This window comes from Rutidosis leptorrhynchoides, chromosome 7, assembly GCF_046630445.1.
Source record: "Rutidosis leptorrhynchoides isolate AG116_Rl617_1_P2 chromosome 7, CSIRO_AGI_Rlap_v1, whole genome shotgun sequence".
Taxonomy (NCBI): domain Eukaryota; kingdom Viridiplantae; phylum Streptophyta; class Magnoliopsida; order Asterales; family Asteraceae; genus Rutidosis; species Rutidosis leptorrhynchoides.
Genome location: NC_092339.1, coordinates 237,252,292 through 237,278,138, shown reverse-complemented (window position 1 = coordinate 237,278,138; position 25,847 = coordinate 237,252,292).

Genomic DNA, 25,847 nt, shown 5'->3' with positions numbered 1-25,847 from the left:
TCAAACATTTAAAAAAGCAATTCATGTATTCTCAGTTCAAAATATATTTCAAAAGCATTTACTAAAGCAGTTATAAAAATATAAAGAGTAAAAGGGAATCAAATGAACTCACAATACTGTATTTTGTAGTAAACATACATATGACGGCATTGAACAACTGAACAATGCAGGATTTGCCTCGGATTCACGAACCTATATCATTTATATATATATTAACATACATAATTGTAATCAAATAAATTTATATATTATTGATGTACTTGTTATATTTAATAATTTATAAGTTTTAAATTTAATACTTATAATCTTAACAACGTCATTTAACACCTTTATTTTCATAAATATTATTATTTTAATAATAATGATATAGATAATATTTAATAATAATAATAATAATTATAATAATAATAATAATAATAATAATAATAATAATAATAATAATAATAATAATAATAATAATAATAATAATAATAGTAATAATAATAATAATAGTTTTAATGATAACAAAATAATAATTTTTGTAAAAATGATAATAATGATAATATCAATAATATTTTTGTTGATAATATTAATAATAATGCTGATAATTATAAAATGATACTAATACTAATATTAAAGAAAAGAATATTAAATTTTATTATTTTCATATCGATGATAATAATAATAATCCTAATCATATTAATAATAATATTAGTTATACTAGTAATAAAATGATAAAGTTATATTTTAAATGATACTAGTAAATACATTACTAATAATGATATTGATATTTGTATCTATAAATGGATTTACATCATAATACGTATATTTGTAATAATACTAATCTTAGTAATTATAATACCAATAACAATAATAACAATAAGTATAATAATGATAATAATAATAATCATAATATTCATAACACTTAGTAATAATAATACTAACAATACTAATACTTAATAATAACAATAACAATAATAATAATAATAATAATAATAGTAATAATAATAATAATAATAATAATAATAATAATAATAATAATAATAATAATAATAATAATAATAATAATGAAAATAATAAAAATTACTACCTTAGATTAATCAGGCTTTAAAAAAAAGATGCCATTGCTCGAGTTCGATCTCGGGACCTCTCGCTAAACCCAAACACCCTTAACCATTCCACTATCTATGCCTTTTGTTTTAATTATGGCATTTTATTTCTTATATCTCGTATCTAGTGCATTATCTTAGTTTCAGCCCACCAGAAACAGAGATCTCGGCCCAACTCCATTTTGTTCGGCCCAAGTTCAACCTCTGCCCAATTTTAAATTGAATTGCAGCAACCCAATTACAGTGATCCAGTAGCCCGATATGTATACCCTAATCTAATTACGAGTTCTCCAGGAGAAAAGAGGAAAAGGAAAAAAAATTAAAAGAACCTAGTCTTCGGTTGTCAACAATATCGTTATTAACATTTTCTCACCATCATCATTACCTCATTCTTCTTGTCCATCTTCGCTGCAACAGTAACAGGAACAACTAGGTAACACAATAGGCTTCTTGTGTTCTTCGATGGTTTAAAAACCGAAAAACAATATCATGACGGTGGTTGTGGGTATTGGGTTTTGCTCAAATAATAGATGGATTTTAGCAGTAGTTCATAGTTAGAAACAGAAATCAATAGTGGGAGATTATCTATGTGGTTTCTCCGGTGTTTTTTGAAGGTGGAGGTGGTGGCTGTTTTGTCTGTTCAATGGTGGTGTCTCGGTGTTGCTGTAAAAGAAACAGTAAAACATAGAAATGATTTAATGGTGGTGGAAGTGATCGGTTATAGTGGGTTTGGTGGTGATAGGTGTTGGCGGTTAACAGTTGAAACATAAAGCTTGCGAGTATTATGGTGGTTTGGGTGTTTGGTGATGTAATCATGGTGGAATGGTGAAGGTGGTGGTGATTTAAACTAATCGGTTAACAGGAATAAACAACACGTAAAATCTCGATGGTCATGGAGGTTCACGAAGAAGATAACAAGGAAGAGAAAGGGAAGAGAGAGAGTGGTAGTTTTGTTAAATAAGAACACTAAGACGAAGCAGTTTCAACAAAAAAAATGGATTGTGATGTGGTGGTGGATAGTAAAGGTGGCTGTGGGTGACGAGGGTGAAGGCGGTGATGTCCCATTTCAAAGATGATGGAGTGGTTCTTGAAAGGTGGTCGATGATGGCTCCTGGTGCTTGTGGAATTGAGTAGACAAGGGGATGGGTTCTGGTCATAAAGAACTAGATAGAGAGAAGGAGAGAAAAATGAGAGAGAGAAGAAGAAGGATGATGGTTTTTGTTGAAGTGATGATAGACAAAACATAATAGGGAAAAAAAACGATAGTAGTAGTAGTTACAAGTAAGAGATAATAATGTGGGTTCTTGCTTTTGACAAATAAAAATAAGCATGTGGTTGTTTTTGGGTTGTTAGTCAAAGAAACTAGAGACATACATATATATATCAATCAATCCTGTAATTGAAAGTGTGATAATAAATTTAACATATAAAAAGATGTCAGGTACAATAATTTTGATAAATATATGAAGTAAAAGAAAAACGTGTGATAAGAGCATCTAGTATCAATTATGAAAATTAGCAGCCACATATTTTGTTACTTCTGCCTACACTTCTTCACTGCCCGTGTATCGTGCACTATTTGAAATAAGGGGAGAATAAAAGTCTTTGAAAAAATCACATATTTTTAAATTAACTATATTTATTTATTTTGGTCATTGTGGTATAAAATTCAATTATTAATTTGATAAATAAAATTACATCAACTGTCCCTCTCATATATGAGTGAAATATAAAAAGTGTTAAAATTACATAATTAGATCCTAAATATACTTTTAATAAGCTTATAACTTGTATAACTCATTTTCGGATTACCTTGTATTTTAAAATTACATAAGTTTGAATTTAACTTGCTTAATATCTATCGGAACATCAAACGAGTATTACAAGCATTTAATATTTATTTTTAATATACTTTATTTATATATAGAGATATATTTTAAATAATAATTATTATAATATCCTATCTTTATTTTATTAATTTTTATTAACAAAAACATATAATACTTCAAATTATATTTCGAATTATTATTTATATATACATACACACATATCTATTTACAATTAATTGTTCGTGAATCGTCGAGAGCAGTCGAAGGTCAAATGAATTCATGTTAACTGTTCCAAAGTTTTTAAGACTCAACATTACACACTTTGCTTATCGTTTCGAAATCATATCAAGATTAAGTTTAAATTTGGTCGAAATTTCTGGGTCGTCACATATGCTATGATGTAGTTAGTTATAAAGCCGAAATAATATTATGGTTTGTGTATGTTGTTGAGATGCTTTCTGATTATGCTTTAAACTCAATTGCTTTTCCAACTAATAGAACGTAGTTATTGGCTCTGTTATTGCGAAGTCGCGAACCCCGGTTCAGAGTACACAATCTGTGTCACCCCTTGGTAAGAGAATTCTATAGGGTACAACATAAGCTTAACTGAGGCGTACCGATTGTAGTAAGTCTAATGAGCTTCTGATTTCGACCGAGGTCTCTTTTGTAGTGAAAATTCTAACTAGGCCTATAGTACATTGTCGATCCTAGACCATGCTAGTGTAGTCACCAAGTATATAAACTTCGTACATGTATGCTGATGCACAATAATTGTTGTAAGCTGTACCTTTGCTAAGTAAGGCCATGGAACCCGGTCAGTGCCGATTAGTACACTTCACCATAACACGGTCTCAAGCATTGCACCCCGCTTGAGGGATTCATAGTTAATTAAGGAACTGCTTGTTTAAAATCATAAAGGATTGGATCGTTAGGATAACCGAACGTGTTCATGGAATTCATACCGACTTGGCAATGGTGTTCTTTATGGTTAAACTCTTTTTAAGGGCCTAACTATCTTTTAAAACCAATCATTAACGAAAGCATCGAAACACATCGCGTCTCTCGAATATGGAATACCTTGTACTTCATTATGCTTAAAAAAGTTTAGACCTTTTGGAACGTTAACACATCATTTAACCGAGTTGCTCAATTGGATGAGTCACCTGAACGTGTATGCCTGTAGTCAAGCTGCACGGGCGTCGGGGGTATGGGACGTGGTTGTCTATTCAGAATCTTCAAACTTAACGCATCACCCAGTGACATGTCTTATGACAGGGGCAGTAGGACCACCATAATAAATATAAGGTCACTACCTATTCATGAGCCAGCACTCCATAATCTCGGCAAAGTAACTAACGAAGTCATAAAATGCACTTGCTTTAGCCTTATCTGATTTACAAATATTATCGCATTTACTTTATTTTATTTTCTAAACTAGAAAACCCAAAATTAGGTAATTTATAACTACTCCTCCACTTTAGGATTATCTTAAGTTAAATAGGTTCGATTCTGCTAAATTCTTATAAATTCGACCCTAGGTCATACTTCCCTTACTCAACATAATAAGGAGTAGTATGATTTTGGCTAAATATAAATTCAAAATTATTACTCCTCTCCTGATAGCTAATTCCGACGTCTTGTGACCTAACGACACAGCATAAATAAAACCGTCCATTTTGGTCATATCTGCACCCAAGGGTCTCTCGCCGGTACCCTATGAACCACATGATTACACCCTCATCGGAGTCAATCATTACACTAGCAGATATAAAAGAGGCACCTATCGCAATGTCAAACAGACTCCCACTACCCTCTATCGAGGTTAAAAATCTCGGTCCTTAGGGTCTCGTACACCCGATGTCACCTAATGCACAACTAAGTGACCCAAGGTCATACCTACCGGACGAACTTTATGGTTCATTAGACAAACAATCTTCCTTGAGAACATACGCCACAACAAACTCACCTAAGCTAAATAATATAGCGTAGCTAAACCCTTCACAATACACTAGGGAATTGCTTGGAAACACCAAGGCTTACACTCATCACCGCATACCGATACAACCATCAATGCGAGGAAAAATTCCATAAGAAACCTACCCTAATTCCACAAACAACTAACATGAACCATCTTCATAAGGGTCTCACTCCCACGAGTTTAAAGACCTAAGCACCCTCCATTGCATCATCATCGAAGATGACCTACAACCTGAATCACTAATGGATTCACTAACTGTGTACTCAACTGAGTATCAACACAAAACACTCAAGAGACCTATTACATCCCAGTAGGAGATCCAATTCTCCGCCACACACTTACATCGAACATCTGTTAGATACTCAGGAATTGCATAGATTGTGTGCTAATCCTTGTAATGGTGGGATATAGACGAGGGCTATATATATCCCACAAGTTATCCTTAATAGTGAGCCATCACACATAGCTAAAGTACTAAGAGAGTTTAAGACCTAAGAGAGTTCAAGAGAGTTGCGGAATCAGTCAATCTTGACTCTTTAACTAATTCTCTCAACATTGACATCAATATACATGATGTTCATATGTATTTGGACCTATCATTTGGTATCAGAGCTTCCAGGGAGTGATATTACATCACTATATCGATCCAGAGATTGAAGATTACAGAATCTGAACACACTCGGTTAGATTGAATCACATTCGGTATCTTCGAATTTGATAATCTGATGTTTAAATTTGTGTAATAAGATCAATGAAGGTTTATTAAATGTATTGGAAAGTGTTTCGATCATCATTACAGCTTTACAACATCAATTATGGAGATTCAAGCTATTTTCTAGAGTTCGTGGATAAAACTCTATATTTTGATCAATTCAAGCTTGTTTCTGTGTTCAAGTTAAGATTAATGGATTCAGTTAGGTTCGTGAGGTGATTTGACAAGTATTTGATGGTTTAATTTCATCAATTCATAATTTTTTGGTGATTTGATCCTCATTCGGTATCTCAACTGCCATACTGAGTTTGTTTCATCTCTTAAATTCACTTAAGGTGTTGCAGATTGTGGAGTGTTTGTGATTCAGTCACATTCAGTTTAATCAAACGCAGCTAATTCAAGTGGTTCTAGCAGTTATTTATTGGATCATATAAGTTTCACACTTAGACTCGTTTATCAACTACTACAGTTAACATTCGGTATCAACACATTTGGTTTCATTGATATTTTACGTGTTACTAACTTGTTTCCTTGTGCAGCAAGGTTACCGAATTTGATTCAAAGTGTTAAGCATTGGATTGGAATAATCTGTTAGTGATTTTTTACAGAATCTGGTTACCGAACCAGATACCGAAACCAAAACCAAAACCGAATCTCATGTATACTTGATATATTTTGGGGTTTAAGTGTTCTAAGGCTTCTAATTCTGCATTTACCCAATCTTTACTGAATCTGTGTGAGATACTTGTCATTTTTATCAGTTTCTGAGATAGAATCTGATAAACCGAATCTGCGACAGTATCGAACAAGATACCGAACTCGAATCTGCTACAGTACCGAAACCGAATCTAACATTTTGTTAGATTTTTCTGAATCTGAATCTTAGATTGTGTGATATACCAAATCTACCTTAGATTTTGTCAATATGTCTACTCAAGATACATTGATTATTGGATCAGATTCCAGACCACCAGTGTTGTTTGATGGCAAATACAACTAGTGGCTTCATCGTATCACACAATACATAGACTACAAGGGTGAGAAGGCAAAATACATATGGGCTTCTTTGAAAGAAGGTCAAGTTACTGAATTTCAGCCTATGAACTTTCTAGAGAGAAACGAGAGAGAACTCGGAGTGATATTGAAGCTAAAAATGTCATCATGCAAGCCATCATGTATGAGTTGTTTGAAAATGTTGACAGCAACACTACTGCTAAAGATATATGGGATGAGATCAAAAGGCAACAAGAAGGTTATGACATGTCTGATCTTACCAAACTGAATAAGGCTCTAGGATTTTATAAAGATTTCAATCAGGAACCTGAAGAACTTCTCAAGGAAACCTACTGACATTTCAATGGTGTCTCGAATAAGTTGAAGAGATGCAAGATTACTAAAGTGAATGCTGAGATTAACATGAAGTTTCTCAAAAAGCTAAATTCTGATTGGCTTCCTCATGGAACCATCATTCAATCTACTAAAGAGAATGATAAGGTGAATATTCATGAGCTCGTTGGAGTCCTTATGCATTATCAACCAGTTGTGTCTAAACTTCAAGAGGAAAGGAAAGAGTCTTGTCCGGGTGATCCATTTGCCCTTATTACAAAGAAGAATAGCAAATCTTAAAATACTTCCAAAAGCTTATCCAAGAAAGTGCTTGTTGAAGAATCAACTAATTGTGAAGGGCTCAACCTTTCGGATGTTGATGATTCTCACCTTGATCTAGTCAAGATGGATGCTATGTTCACCAAAGCTTTGAACAAGTATAAGTTTAAACATAAATTAACCAACCAACGCAAGAATTCATCTCCTTCCTCCTACTATAAGAAACTTGATTCCTCAAAACATCAACATGATGATGATTCCAAGAAGGATGATTCAATCTGCTATAATTGTGGCAAAGCTGGCCATTTCTCTCGTGAGTGCAAAATGTCTAAGAAGAAGGATGCAGCTTACTACAAGAAGAAAATGTTGATGGCATAGGTTGTGGAAACTGGGGGAGAGGTGAAATCGGTTGATGATACTTGGTTTATTTGGACGGGTGATTCAGAATCCGAGGTGGAACATGCTAATGTTTGCAAGGTGACCAAGCTGATCAAAGTAAAGGAAGCAATGAAGAACTTTGACTCAACATCTAACGATGATGAGGTACTATTTACTGAGATCCCAACTAATTTTGTGAAAATGCAAAATGACATGATGAAGAATTTAGTCTCAATGCCAAAAGAACTAAAAGTTTTAAAATCTGAAAACAAAGTTTTGAAAGAGAAAATCAAACTAAATGAGACTAAATCTTCTTCATCATCCAATTCACAATCAAAAGTGAAACGTTTGAGAACCCAACTCAGTACCATGGACACTGAGTTGGAAGAACTTAAGAAGTCAATTTTTCCGATTAAAATTGAAAGAAAGGATTATCGTCTGGAATCCGAACATCTTGCAGAGAAAGTTCAATTCTTAAAAATAAACCATAATTAAAAAGAAAGCTGAGATTTCACTATTCACTAAAGATTCTCTAATAATGAAAGCTCAACTTGTACGATATGAGGAAAAACTTTATCGAACAGAGCAATCAAAAGCTATCATTAACATGGAACTTTCAAAGCAAACAATCTTTATGAATAGACCAAAAACAATTCATGGTGATAAGTGGGGGTTGGGTTATGAAGATCCCAAGATGTTGGACGATATTTCCAAAAAGATTCCAGGATTATATCATTCTGATTATTTTTAAGCGGGTTTACCATATCACTTTGTTCATCCTTCTGATGCTAATTTTGATGATATTATTTCTAATCGCTCATATAGAAAATATTATCAAATTAGCTTGATGTATGAAAACATTAATGCTAAATTGGGAAAATCTTATCCTGATTTCTTGAAAAAACTTGTTGAACATGAACAAAATATGCAAAATGATAATTATGTGCCTAAGCGTAGATTAGTTTACATTCCAACTCTCATGCTAGAGAAATACATTTCAATGTTAGAAAAAGAAGTGTTTGACACATCTAGTTCTAGTGATACAATAAATGAGGTGTTTGATCAACCTGCTATTGAAGCAATACCAACTTTACCCGCCTTAACTGCATGTCCTGTTTCAAAAATTAAAATCTGTGAAGACCTAGCTGTAATACCCTAGCTATTTCCGTTAAGCTTTGTTAACTCTCCGTTAAGTATTTAACGGTGTTTACTTTCGATTCGTGTATGTAATTGAATTAAATGCATACTTGAGTTCATGACGAACTAACATATTTAATATATAATTATATTAGCCGGAAAATTTATTTCATATTTTGAAATACTGAGAAAACAACACGGTTTTAAAAACTGCAACAGAGGTCCCACGAGACTGTCGGGTAATTGAAATTACCAAAACCTTTAATCTTGGACATCATCATTAAACTAATTAAATAAATAAACTTACAACGTTCAAGGACTAAATCGTATATTATAAAATAAGAAAATCAAACTTGTTAAGTCTTGTATATTTGAAAAAGGTTTTTACATAAACGCTGACCACCCAGTTTGTCCGACGATTCACGAACGTCATAACTTGTTTTAATTGTGTAATTATGTGTGTGATTATATATATATATATATATATATATATATATATATATATATATATATATATATATATATATATATATATATATATATATATATATATATATATATATATATATATATATATATATATATATATATATATATATATATATAAATATATATAACTTGAAAATATGATAAATAAGTATCTCATTCAGTATATTAATAATGGATTATATATATAAATTGAGACTACTAAGTTAATGGTTTCGAAACGATATATAAATGTAACGTTTAACAACATAATAACTCCTAGGTTAAAATGGATATATATGTATTGTATTAAAAAGTATTAATACACTTTTAAAAGACTTAAATACATATATTAACATATATATACTCAACTAAGATAACTATACTCGTATTCGCATTCGATTTCCTCAACAATTCTACTCGTATTCATACGGTATTTTTACCCGTATTATACACAGCTTCTAGAAATATTTACTATTAGTATATACCAATAGAAATCTGCAATTATTTATGTAATATGTCATCCATGACATAATCAATTTAATATGTCATCCATGACTTAATACATTTTAACTTATAATAAATATTTTCACTAAAAACGAAATTTATAAGCTTATAAATAAACACCATTTTTAACTCATTTTTACTTCACATTTTCTTAAACTAAAACACACACTTGAATGCTCTCATATCATACTTCAATCTCAACAACTTTCTGTGACGACCCAAAAATTTTCGACAAAATTTAAACTTAATTTCATATGATCTTGACACGATAAGCAAAGTCTGTAATGTTGAGTCTCAAAAATTTTGAACTGTTTTCATATATTCAATTGACCTTTGACTGTTCTCGATGATTCACAAACAACTAAATTGTAAATAGATAAATAAATATTTAATATATATAGATATGTATATATTTGAAGTTTAAATTTAAAATACTATATACTTTAGTTAATTATGTAAAATAAAAATAAAATATAATATTATTACTAAAATAAATGCATATATATAAAGTATATTAATAATAAATATTTAATGATTGTAATACTCGTTTGATGTTCCGATTGATATTAAACAAGATGAATTCAAACTTATATGATTTTAAAATAAACGGTGATCCGAAAATGAATTACATAAACTATAGACTTATTAAAAATATAATTAGGAACTATTTGTTTAATTTTAAGACTTTTTATATTTTACTTAGGGTTGGGAGTGAATAATTAATGTAATTTTTATTTAATAGTTAGTGACTGAATTTTATACCATAATGACCAAAATAAATAAATATAGTTAATTTAACAATATGGAATTTTTCTGAACACTTTTATTCGCCGCTGTGTAAACAACGGAGTACGATATTTTAGCCCATGAAAACTGTCGGTAGAAACAACCAAATTCATGGCTGCTTCACTGTTTCTCACTGTTCACTGAATTTGTTTAAATCCACTCATTTGATTATTAAATATTATAATTATTGTGATATTTGGTAATGAGTTACAGTTTTTCTTTTCGTTTGACACTGACTCATATATCTTTCTCCTTTATATATTCATACATATTAATAATATGCATAGACATACTCTCGAGCATATATTTAGAGATATATATATAAGATTCATGATCAACCATGAGCCACCACCACCTTCGACAATCATGAATAACTATCACTTAACCCAATCGAAACTCACCAACTCTAAAACTACTACTAGCCGTTTCCGTTTTGTTTCGGTTAAACCCATTTAACCTTTACCATCACCAACTGTTACTATTTCATCCACAAACAAACCTAATAAACATACTAAATTCAATCATTGGTTTCTTATTTCTGTTTAAAGCTCAAACCACACTTGTAACACAAATCAACAGTCGCGTTTATATTTTTTTTACTATCGGGAATCACCTAAACCTACCTGTAAGTTCTACTCACCTCCTTTTCTATTTCAAATTCAAAACCATAACAACCCACATCACCACCTTAATGATCTCACCATCAAACACCCTTATTCCTATTTTAAATCATCGAAGAACCACCATGCTTGTTGCTACCTATTGTTTTCCTATTTATGATCATGCACCACACCCGCAACCATTAATCACCTTCGAACCACCCACTATACTCGCCACTTTATCACCATAAACAACCCTCACCCTCTTGAAAACCCACGACCAAACCACTATCGTGAACACACCACTACAACATCATCACTAACCACCTTCTCGGTTGCATATATCAACCATGAACCACCATGAGACCACGGCTACCATCACCAGAATCATCATCACCTTAAACCCAACAAAACATATTGAATACTATTGCTGCATTTTGTTTACTCTTTTTGTTTCAAGCTCAACCGAGAGCCATTCTTCATCACCACAACCCAACTGTCACCTTTGTTCTTTTCACCACCGAGAATTACCCAAAACCGCCATCACCTCTTTCTTTCCTCTCCCTCTCCTACTTTTCTTCATGAACCCACATCAAAAATATTGTTATATTTATTTTTTCAAACCCTGCAAATCTCTTCATTATATACTAATGTTACAATACTTTCTATTCCTATTGCTTTATCAATGAAGGAAGAATGTAAAAGATGATAATGATACGTTTGTAGAAGACCCCACCCCCTACTAATCTCTTGATTCAATTAAATTTAACACATGTTGTGGGCAGAAAAAGGATCTAGACATTATCTTTGGGCCAAATGATTTTTTTCTCTTGGACCGTATGCATGTGGTAGCAATTGGGCCGAAATCCAAAAAAACTGCTTGTTGGGCCGTTATGTATTGCTTGTTGGGTCAGGAATCCAATTAGGATGATCTGATGGGCATTCTTGACGATAATACATGTTTGGGATTTTTTTTTTCTTCTACTGTTATAATCTAAATAATGATCATGATAATACATGATCATGATAAAGATGATATATGTTTATAAACGTAATAAATGTTGATGAAGAAAAACGATGAATATTGACGATGAACATGATCGTGATAATATCGTGGTGATGATGATTAAGGTGGTTATGATAATGATACAGTGAGAAGCGATTGATGATAAATAATGATGTTAGGCGATATTAAGATTATGATTTTATAGTATTATTCATATATAAGTTCTAGGATAATGATGATGAAATGATGGGAACGATGATGATTCGTATCATGGTTGTGATATTGATAATGAAATGGTTATGACATGATATATAACGAGAAGATGATGATGATCACGATATTGATAATGATAATGATAATGGTTTAGGTTTTTATCGGGTTAGCGGGACATCGCGGGTTCAAATCCGAACTTGGGCATTTTTTTTTAGGACTACTTCTTTGAGGTAGTATTTCTATTACCATTACTATTATTTTTATCGTATCATTATTAGTATTAATACAAGTATTATTATTATTAATATTATCAAGTTATGAATTAATAAAATAAGTATCATTATTATCATTTTTATTATTAGTATTATTATTATTATTAGTATTATTATTACTAAGTATTATAAATATTATTGTAATTACTATTATTATCGTTATTATTATTATTATTATCATCATTATTACATTTAACATTAAAATTATTTTTTTTACATTATTATTATTATTATTATTATTATCATTATTTGTATTACTAGTATCACCATTAGTATTATTATTATTATTACAACAAATATTATTTATGTAAAATATAATTATTATATATAACATAACTATATTAACATTATATTTTTATTATTATTTATATAAAATATATAAAAGAAATATAGATAATTAAATTGTTAATGAAACACCTAATTAAAATAACAATTAAATCATTAATTATATATAAAATTGTTCGATTTCAATTACATAAGTTAATATATATATATATATATATATATATATATATATATATATATATATATATATATATATAATATATATAAATGATATAGGTTCGTGAATCTGAGGCCAACCCTGCATTGTTCAGTTCCGTCGTATACTTTTACTACAAAATATCGTATAGTGAGTTCATTTGATTCCCTTTTACTCTTTACAATTTTGGGACTGAGAATACATGCGCTGTTTGTGCAACTGCTTTATTAAATTCTTTTGAAATATATTTTTGAACTGCGAATACATGAAATGCTTTTATAAATGTTTGACAAGATAGACACAAGCAAAACATTCCTCGAATGAATTATTATGCAGACAGGAGTTCTGTGGATTATTATTGAATTAGGTGGACACGATAATTGCTACCAATTGATGAATATATTTTCCCCTGATTATTATTGCTTGGTAACCTAAGAATTAGAATCTGGTATGGCCCTAATTCACGTGAATCCTAAAGGTAGCTACTGGGTTTAACACCCCCACCCAGAATGTTCACTAGACGGAAGAGCTAGTGGGCGTGGTGTTTAGTACTTCGAGGTTTATATATTATACAGACGAGATGTTCTGTTTTTGGGGATATTATTTATGCGCATTATATGTTAAGGTCGGTTACCAAGCCAATCAATGAATGAAAAGTGAATGTTATGTATCGAGAGAATGATTTTATACACAGGTTATGTGTATGATATTTTTGTACACGAGATATGTGTATGGTTACTAAGATTTATGAAAAAGGATTTCGTACACGAGAAAGGTGTACTGTATTTAAAAGATATTGCATGTACATTACAGGTGGGTATAGGATTCGGCCCCATTTATACCATGCAGCATTTAAATCTTGTGGTCTATCAAAATGATGAATTTTATTGTTTTATGATAAACCTATGAAGTCACCAACCTTTTGGTTGACACTTGAAAGCATGTTTATTCTCAGGTATGAAAGAAATCTTCCGCTGTGCATTTGCTCATTTTAAAGACATTACTCGGAGTCCATCATCGCAATGGGACCAGATGATGGTGACTTCGTCCAGATGGATTAGGACAGGGTCTGACACTTTCATCTTCATAATCAAGGTAAAATACTTCTCAAAATCTTGTTCAATTCCTTATATAGTTGCTATCTTATTATGCTTATAAAACTTGTAAAAACTAGAACTTGTTTTGTTGAACACCAAGCTTATTTGAAAACTAAGTTAATCCTTCTAAATTGACTTTTAAAACACTTACATATATGTATTATGACAGTGTATAAAACTAACATAAGGATATATAACTTGAATATATGAAGAACACCTTAAAACTAAACATACGCCATCGTAGAGAAATCGGGAACGGTTTTGAGTTGTATATTTTAAACCTATCTTAAACTTTGAATTGGAAGTTCATATTCTGGAAAAATTTTATTTCGTATGAACATGATAATATATCCAAAAATCATGGTTATACTCAAAATGGATATATGTTTATCAAAATGGTCATCAAGATGTCGTTCTTACGACGGATATGACCATCTTCTTTTAAATTGATATGTAACCTGTAATCCTGACATAAAACCTATACTTTTACAGTTTAGTTTTGGAAAATTGAGTTCATTACAAAACCATATCAATTCGATTCACTCAAATCTGATTAGTAACGAAGAAATTATGGACAAAACAATATTGGCTTGAAATGGCTAGTTTTAGCTACGATTTTGATTTGATAAAATCCATACTAATCATATCCTAGCTAACTTTTCCTATATCCTACATGTATTTAAACATATCATGACTATTTTTTTTTTTTATAATATACTAGTCTTGGTTAATTTCGAGGCAATTTAATATAGTCTTGATTAGTTAAGACAATATGTATGCAATACGTTCGGATAAATCATAAGACACCATGTATACAATACGGCTGGGTTAATTCTAAGACAACACGTGTACAATAGGTCATGATTGATTCTTGAACAATACGTATACAATACGTCTAGATTAAATTCTAAGATTATATATTGGACTATTGGACTATATTTGAACTACTAACATTGGACTACTAACTTGACAACTTAAATAATCACATGTGATTGAAAATATTATATGAATATAATTGTATTATATTTTGATATATATATATATATATATATATATATATATAAATATATATATATATATATATATATATATATATATATATATATATGTAATTGTTATAGGTTCGTGAATCCTGTCGAAGGCCAAGTCTTATTTTTCAACTTATTGAAAAATCTTGTTATTTACCCTCCTCAAATCACAAGTGAGTCTACAGTTGCATACACTTTTACTTTTTGGGATGAGATAACATGCTGTTTTAAACTATTTTATGCATTAGACACGAGTACAAAACTAAATATACACAATGAGTTCAATCCAAAAGCCTCTAGCTTGAATATATTAATTACTTTGTAAGGCTCGAATGATAAGGATGGTACCGTAGGTTTGAAATACCTCACTCAACGAACTAGGTGCTTATAACTTTGTAACCGAATGCTTGATTAGCGTTTGCAATATGGGGTAAAGGAAGATGTGTATCGCATTTAAGCTATCCGGGGGTTAAAGCTTTATATTCAAGTGCTCATAACTATTGTATAATTTTTACTGCTTTGGACTAAATCTCGTGGTCTAACAAAGATAAATTGATTTACTTAAACCTGTAGATTAACTCAACATTTTTTTGGATCGTTTTGAGGTTTTATCTCAGGTTCTTAAAGGTACTTAGCTTCTGCTATGCTTTGATGACTATGTGCTTACGTGGTACATATACTGGATTGGAGTCCGGCATGGATCTTTATGTCAAGAACTATATCAATCGCATTTAAAACTGTTTCTTATTAAATAATGTTTATGCATTATTTACTATTGTCATTACATTAATTTTTTCATATTATTTTACTTTAATGACAATGCTTTTGAATTGTATGCGATTACTTTTCGGAAAATGTCTCATATAGAGGGCGTGACCATTAACTGTGGGACCAGAAGTTAATATTCTATTAGTGTGTTCTGATGGGGTGTTACAATAGCAAATGAACTAAATGACTTAACCAACAAGTTTGCAACTAAACTAGACAAGATAGAAAACATGTTGAAACTTTATAAGTCAAAATCACTAGGTCACAAGGCTTTAGATGAAAAGGTAGAACCTAAGGTAGAACCAAAAGTTGAACCTAAGGTAGAACCAGATGAAATGAAGAATGAAAAGATAGATTTGAATCATCTAGTTGATAAACTTGAAAGAGAAAATGTTGCATTGCAACTTAGATGTCAGTCTTTGAAACAAATGCTTAAGATGTGTGATAAGCTTCCACCACTTCCTAGGAAAGAATGTACTTATGCTTTTAGGGAAGGTGAAGTTGTAGTTTCGGCTGAGGACTTGTGTCTTGAGATTCAAAGTTTGAATCGTAAGATAGTTCTACTAAAGCAGGCTAACATACATAAGCATGAATCTTGAACTTCACACACCCCACAAATGACTTCTACTTGTGTGAAGAAAGTTTCTGAGTGTGCTGGGGGGGGGGGGGTTGATAAGAAGGTTAAGGGGAAACACAAACTAATACTTCTAAACCCATTACCATTCTTAAAAATCCTCTACGTTCTCTAATTGAGAAAAGTATTTTAACTATTGCACCTTCAAAGCATTTTACTGTTAAGAAGGTTCATCATCCAGATGGTTCTTTTTCTACTGAAAAACTTCCTATGATGTTAATGTCAAAACATACAAAGGAAAGTCTTTTAAAGAAACCAGTGAAGTCCTCAAAATAACACCCGAGTCCAAAACCTGATTTGCCTGAGTATGATGCAAAGGAATTTAAAATTAAAATGGAAATTTTACAAGTCAATCATCTCACATGTCAACTAAAAAGTTTGGACATTTATCTAACAAAGGTTTTTTTCATGTCATAGGTTATAATCCAAATTTGAATTACAAGTGTGTATGGGTTCCTAAGTCACAGACTAAGAAAGTAGCAAACAAAACCAAGAAATCTGCTAGTTGAACTAGGAAGTCCACTCATGTATTTTATTTTTCTTCTGTGAACAAAACATCTACTGGAAATAAGTTGTGTGTTAAGACTTCTGATGATCATGTAAAACTTGAGATTGCTTATGATGCTACATGTAATGTGCTTTTTGTAATGACCCAGACTTTTTCGATCAATCTATACTTATAAGATTAATATTTACATAAATTAAACTTACCAACATGATAAGCAATCCAAATTGTTGAGATTTATGTTTCCGAAAAGAGTTTTACACAACGTTTGACCGTCTAGTTTGACCGATGATATCACGAACCATACAATATATGATAATTATACGTTTGTGTATATATATGTATATATACATATTTAACATGATTAATGAATGTTTTAATATCTTATTTTGTATTAATAACAATAAGTTATAAGTATATTTTGAAACTACTAACTTAAGTTTTCAAAACGATAACCATACGTAACGTTAATTGACATAAATACTTATAATCTATAATGTTTATACATATATCGTATAAGTAATGTATTTAATCACTTTTAAGAACTTAAATACATAAAACCATATAAGTGTATTCACAAAAGATAGCTATATTTGAATCCTCATTCCATTTTTCACAAAATTTCTATACGTATATCTAGAGTATTTGTACTCGTATCATACCTAGCTTCTATACGTATTTACTATTAGTATATACACATCAAATCACCACCTAACCAGCCCTTGTTACTACCCTAGGTATAAGGTAATTAGATTTTGGAAGCAAGTATGACTAAGTTTACAAAATAACAAACTTAAAATTTGTCCATGTTCCCCCATGAATCACGTTTTTAAAGAGTTAGGGGGATCACCATTTTGATTCATTTTACTTCAATATCCTAGCTAAAAACACACACACTTTCAAGAGCATTAAACTCCATAACCATTCAGCAAGAAACCATGAAGATCTAGCCATAGAAACAAGGCTTAAACACCATAAGAAAACCCTTACAAAAACACTTCAAGAATCCTTCCAAGAACACAAATTTACTTCCAATCTTTCATCCAATTCCATCACCCTTTTGGTTCTAGGTTCTTACTCCTCTTTTACAGCAATCTTGTCCAAGTAACTCGAGGTAGTAACTTTGTTCATAACCTTATTCGATTCATATATATATAGCTATCTTATTTTATGGTATAAAATTTTAACAACAAGAACATAGTTTGAATGCTTTCAAACTTGTTTGCAAACTAAATAGATCCTTCTAACTTAACTTTTAAAATACTTCAAGACCTGTAATATAACTTAAATATATGTTAACTTAACAAGGTATAACTTGGTTTTTCAAAGATTACCTTAAAAACTGTTTTTACGACGTCGGAGTGTAACCGGGGGCTGTTTTGGGTTGGATAATTAAAAACAATCTTAAACTTTGAATTGGAGGTTTATTTTCTGGAAAAATGATTTTTACTATGAATATGATAACACATAAAAATTTCATGATTTAACTCAAAGTATAAGTATTTTTAGAAAAATAATCATTTAAGGTTGTTTACATGATGGAAAATGATTAACTTCATAAGTTTCACTAAAGTTTGACCTATGACCTGTGATTTCGAATACAAACTAAGGTATTTACAGTTCATAGTCTTAAAGAGGGACTCGATCCAAGGAAGTGGCAAGTTGAATCAACGAAAACGGAGTTGTAACGAAGAAACTATGACCAAAACGAGATCGGATATCTAAGACTAGTTTAGCTACGAAAATAATTGGAGAAAATTAAATAAATCACATCTTTTTAAAATAACATGATATTTTATATATATGTACTCATAATTTAATTTTATATGGTTCAGGATCACCCGTAAACAATACGAGAAGATTAATCATAAGATCCCATGATTGTACGCAACACGTCATTTGACAACACCGGTACTTTATGTACGCAACACGTCATTTGACAACACCGGTACCATGGGTCAAGATTAATCTCGACCAATACATATACGATGGGGGTTTTATTTATTTCATTGGGGGTTTATTAAACACCTAAAAATGAACCATTAAAATTGAATTACTAACATCGGACTGCTAACTACGGACTAAGAAATTATTAAAAGTATTAAAAGTATAATAAGTATATATATATGTGACGATTGTTTTAAAAAGAAAAGGTATTGATATATTATATATGGATAGGTTCGTGATATCAATCGGAGACCAAGTCAAAATTTCATATCTTCAAGACGAAAGTGAGTATATAGTCCCACTTTTAAACTCTAAGTATTTCGGGATGAGAATACATGTATTTTATGTTTTACGTTATGGACACAAGTAACTGAAAAATATATTCTACGTTGAGTTGTACCACTGGCATACTTCCCTGTAGCTTGGTAACTGTTATTTACAGCGGTATTGTAAACGCGAATCCTGTTGATAGATCTATCGGGCCTGACAACCCCAACCGGACTGGACGACCAGTATTCAACGGTTGCACAGTACTTCGTTTCGTGACTACACTTGGTACGGTGTAGTAAGATTTCATAATAAAGGGAATATGCGACGTGATTAAATGTTAAGTATGGTTACCAAGTGCTCAACCACTTAGAATATTTTTATTAAAATGTTTATATGTGAAATCTTGTGGTCTATATATATATTGCTGCCGGCATTAAACCTATATCTCACCAACTTTATGTTGATGTTTTAAACATGTCTATTCTCAGGTGATAATTAGAAGCTTCCGCTGCAACATGTTGAATTTAAACAAGATCTTGAGTATGCATATTTGTGTCAAAAATAAAACTGCATATCAGAGGATTTGTAATGTAAAATATGCTAGAAATCGTATTGTTATCATCACATGTAAAGTTTGTAAGTCTAAGATTATCGCTAAACGATAATTATCTTTTTATTGTCTAAAGCTTGTATTAAAATAAGAGTTATGGTTTGTAATGTAAAATAAATGCAGTTGTTCTTTTCAAAATGTCGCATATAGAGGTCAATACCTCGCAATGAAATCATACGTTATCTAATTCGTTCTTATGGTTAAGGACGGGTTATGACACTTTTGAATGATGCTTTAATGTCTAAATTGCATGATGCATTACGTGTTACAAATATTTTTGATCCGAAGTGTGTTGCTGGTACTAACCGTAAAGGACCCAAGCATGATCTAGAACTGGGAGCAGTCGTGTTTGCATTGAAGATATGGAGACACTACTTGTATGGGGTTAAATGCACTGTGTTTACTGATCATAAAAGCCTTCAACATATTTTCGATCAAAAACAGCTGAACATGAGGCAACGTAGGTGGGTTGAGTTAATAAATGACTATGATTGTGAAATTTGTTATCATCCCGGGAAAGCGAACGTGGTGGCCGACGCTCTAAGCAGAAAGGAACGAGAACCAATTCGAGTACGAGCGATGAACATAAAAATTCGCATGAATCTCAACTCACAAATCAAAGAAGTTCAACGAGAAGCACTTACTAAAGAAAATATAGGAAATGAAATAATGAAGAAGTATGAAAAGCAACTCGTTATACGGGAAGATGGAATTCGATATTTTGCAAACCGTATTTGGGTACCGAAGTTGGGTGGATTAAGGAAGTTGATATTGAATGAGGCACATAAGACAAGATACTCGATACATCCTGGAGTTGGAAAGATGTACCAAGATCTTAAGACACATTATTGGTGGCCTAATTTAAAGACAGACGTTGCAACATATGTTGGAGAATGTTTAACTTGTTCCAAAGTCAAAGCTGAACACCAGAAGCCGTCAGGGTTACTTCAACAACCAGAAATCCCAGAATGGAAATGGGATGGTATTACCATGGATTTCATCACAAAGTTACCAAAGACTGCCTGGGGATACGACACTATTTGGGTGATTGTTGATCGTCTCACCAAGTCTGCACATTTCTTGCCTATAAAGGAAACGGATAGAATGGAGAAACTATTACGATTGTATATAAAGGAAGTTGTTTCAAGGCATGGAATACCTATTTCCATTATATCCGATCGTGATAGTAGATTTACATCAAAGTTCTGGCAATCACTACAGGAGGCCCTAGGAACTCGTTTGGATATGAGTACGGCGTATGATCCGCAAACCGACGGGCAGAGTGAAAGAACGATTCAGACTCTTGAAGACATGCTCAGGGCATGTGTGATCGATTTTGGAAACGGATGGGATAAATATCTACCATTAGCAGAATTCTCGTATAATAATAGTTATCATGCGAGCATTAAAGCTGCGCCATTTGAAGCACTGTATGGGAGGAAGTGTAGATCTCCTATCTGTTGGAATGAAGTAGGAGATCGACAATTAACTGGTCCCGAGATCATACACGAAACGACTGAGAAGATAGTACAAATCAAGGAGAGATTGAAAACAGCCCGTAGTCGCCAAAAGAGCTACGCCGATGTCCGAAGGAAACCATTAGAGTTTCAGATTGGGGACATGGTTATGTTAAAAGTGTCACCATGGAAAGGTGTAATACGTTTCGGCAAAAGGGGTAAATTGAGCCCAAGGTACGTAGGCCCGTTCAAGATCATCGAACGCATTGGACCGGTAGCTTATCGACTCGAGTTACCGCAACAACTCGCCGGAGTACATAATACTTTTCACGTCTCAAACCTTAAGAAGTGTCTTGCAAAGGAAGACCTCACCATTCCTCTTGAAGAAATCCATGTCGGCGAGAAACTACAACTCATCGAAGAACCAATCGAAATCATGGATCGTGAAGTTAAACGGCTCAAGCAGAGCAACATACCGATCGTTAAGGTTCGTTGGAATGCTCGAAGGGGTCCCGAGTTTACTTGGGAACGAGAGGATCAAATGAAACAAAAATATCCACACTTGTTTTCCGATGACGCAAAATAGGTACAATTTTAAAATTTCGGGACGAAATTTATTTAACGGGTAGGTACTGTAATGACCCAGACTTTTTCGATCAATCTATACTTATAAGATTAATATTTACATAAATTAAACTTACCAACATGATAAGAAATCCAAATTGTTGAGATTTATGTTTCCGAAAAGAGTTTTACACAACGTTTGACCGTCTAGTTTGACCGATGATATCACAAACCATACAATATATGATAATTATACGTGTGTGTATATATATATGTATATATACATATTTAACATGATTAATGAATGTTTTAATATCTTATTTTGTATTAATAACAATAAGTTATAAGTATATTTTGAAACTACTAACTTAAGTTTTCAAAACGATAACCATACGTAACGTTAATTGACATAAATACTTATAATCTATAATGTTTATACATATATCGTATAAGTAATGTATTTAATCACTTTTAAGAACTTAAATACATAAAACCATATAAGTGTATTCACAAAAGATAGCTATATTTGAATCCTCATTCCATTTTTCACAAAATTTCTATACGTATATCTAGAGTATTTGTACTCGTATCATACCTAGCTTCTATACGTATTTACTATTAGTATATACACATCAAATCACCACCTAACCAGCCCTTGTTACTACCCTAGGTATAAGGTAATTAGATTTTGGAAGCAAGTATGACTAAGTTTACAAAATAACAAACTTAAAATTTGTCCATGTTCCCCCATGAATCACGTTTTTAAAGAGTTAGGGGGATCACCATTTTGATTCATTTTACTTCAATATCCTAGCTAAAAACACACACACTTTCAAGAGCATTAAACTCCATAACCATTCAGCAAGAAACCATGAAGATCTAGCCATAGAAACAAGTCTTAAACACCATAAGAAAACCCTTACAAAAACACTTCAAGAATCCTTCCAAGAACACAAACTTACTTCCAATCTTTCATCCAATTCCATCACCCTTTTGGTTCTAGGTTCTTACTCCTCTTTTACAGCAATCTTGTCCAAGTAACTTGAGGTAGTAACTTTGTTCATAACCTTATTCGATTCATATATATATAGCTATCTTATTTTATGGTATAAAATTTTAACAACAAGAACATAGTTTGAATGCTTTCAAACTTGTTTGCAAACTAAATAGATCCTTCTAACTTAACTTTTAAAATACTTCAAGACCTGTAATATAACTTAAATATATGTTAACTTAACAAGGTATAACTTGGTTTTTCAAAGATTACCTTAAAAACTGTTTTTACGACGTCGGAGTGTAACCGGGGGCTGTTTTGGGTTGGATAATTAAAAACAATCTTAATTTTTAATTGGAGGTTTATTTTCTGGAAAAATGATTTTTACTATGAATATGATAACACATAAAAATTTCATGATTTAACTCAAAGTATAAGTATTTTTAGAAAAATAATCATTTAAGGTTGTTTACATGATGGAAAATGATTAACTTCATAAGTTTCACTAAAGTTTGACCTATGACCTGTGATTTCGAATACAAACTAAGGTATTTACAGTTCATAGTCTTAAAGAGGGACTCGATCCAAGGAAGTGGCAAGTTGAATCAACGAAAACGGAGTTGTAACGAAGAAACTATGACCAAAACGAGATCGGATATCTAAGACTAGTTTAGCTACGAAAATAATTGGAGAAAATTAAATAAATCACATCTTTTTAAAATAACATGATATTTTATATATATGTACTCATAATTTAATTTTATATGGTTCAGGATCACCCGTAAACAATACGAGAAGATTAATCATAAGATCCCATGATTGTACGCAACACGTCATTTGACAACACCGGTACTTTATGTACGCAACACGTCATTTGACAACACCGGTACCATGGGTCAAGATTAATCTCGACCAATACATATACGATGGGGGTTTTATTTATTTCATTGGGGGTTTATTAAACACCTAAAAATGAACCATTAAAATTGAATTACTAACATCGGACTGCTAACTACGGACTAAGAAATTATTAAAAGTATTAAAAGTATAATAAGTATATATATATGTGACGATTGTTTTAAAAAGAAAAGGTATTGATATATTATATATGGATAGGTTCGTGATATCAATCGGAGACCAAGTCAAAATTTCATATCTTCAAGACGAAAGTGAGTATATAGTCCCACTTTTAAACTCTAAGTATTTCGGGATGAGAATACATGTATTTTATGTTTTACGTTATGGACACAAGTAACTGAAAAATATATTCTACGTTGAGTTGTACCACTGGCATACTTCCCTGTAGCTTGGTAACTGTTATTTACAGCGGTATTGTAAACGCGAATCCTGTTGATAGATCTATCGGGCCTGACAATGAAATGTCCCGTTCTTATTGATTAAAAACGTTCCATATTAATTGATTTCGTTGCGAGGTTTTGACCTCTATATGAGACATTTTTCAAAGACTGCATTCATTTTTGAAACAAACCATAACCTTTATTTCATAGATAAAGGTTTTAAAAAGATTTACGTAGATTATCAAATAATGATAATCTAAAATATCCTGTTTACACGCGACCATTACATAATGGTTTACAATACAAATATGTTACAACAAAATAAGTTTCTTGAATGCAGTTTTTACACAATATCATACAAGCATGGACTCCAAATCTCTTCCTTATTTAAGTATGCGACAGCGGAAGCTCTTAATAATCACCTGAGAATAAACATGCTTAAAACGTCAACAAAAATGTTGGTGAGTTATAGGTTTAACCTATATATATCAAATCATAATAATAGACCACAAGATTTCATATTTCAATACACATCCCATACATAGAGATAAAAATCATTCATATGGTGAACACCTGGTAACCGACATTAACAAGATGCATATATAAGAATATCCCCATCATTCCGGGACACCCTTCGGATATGATATAAATTTCGAAGTACTAAAGCATCCGGTACTTTGGATGGAGCTTGTTGGGCCCGATAGATCTATCTTTAGGATTCGCGTCAATTAGGGTGTCTGTTCCCTAATCCTTAGATTACCAGACTTAATAAAAAGGGGCATATTCGATTTCGATAATTCAACCATAGAATGTAGTTTCACGTACTTGCGTCTATTTTGTAAATCATTTATAAAACCTGCATGTATTCTCATCCCAAAAATATTAGATTTTAAAAGTGGGACTATAACTCACTTTCACAGATTTTTACTTCGTCGGGAAGTAAGACTTGGCCACTGTTGATTCACGAACCTATAACAATATATACATATATATTAAAGTATGTTCAAAATATATTTACAACACTTTTAATATATTTTGATGTTTTAAGTTTATTAAGTCAGCTGTCCTCGTTAGTAACCTATAACTAGTTGTCCACAGTTAGATGTACAGAAATAAATCGATAAATATTATCTTGAATCAATCCACGACCCAGTGTATACGTATCTCAGTATTGATCACAACTCAAACTATATATATTTTGGAATCAACCTCAACCCTGTATAGCTAACTCCAACATTCACATATAGAGTGTCTATAGTTGTTCCGAAATATATATAGATGTGTCGACATGATAGGTCGAAACATTGTATACGTGTCTATGGTATCTCAAGATTACATAATATACAATACAAGTTGATTAAGTTATGGTTGGAATAGATTTGTTACCAATTTTCACGTAGCTAAAATGAGAAAAATTATCCAATCTTGTTTTACCCATAACTTCTTCATTTTAAATCCGTTTTGAGTGAATCAAATTGCTGTGATTTCATATTGAACTCTATTTTATGAATCTAAACAGAAAAAGTATAGGTTTATAGTCGGAAAAATAAGTTACAAGTCGTTTTTGTAAAGGTAGTCATTTCAGTCGAAAGAACGACGTCTAGATGACCATTTTAGAA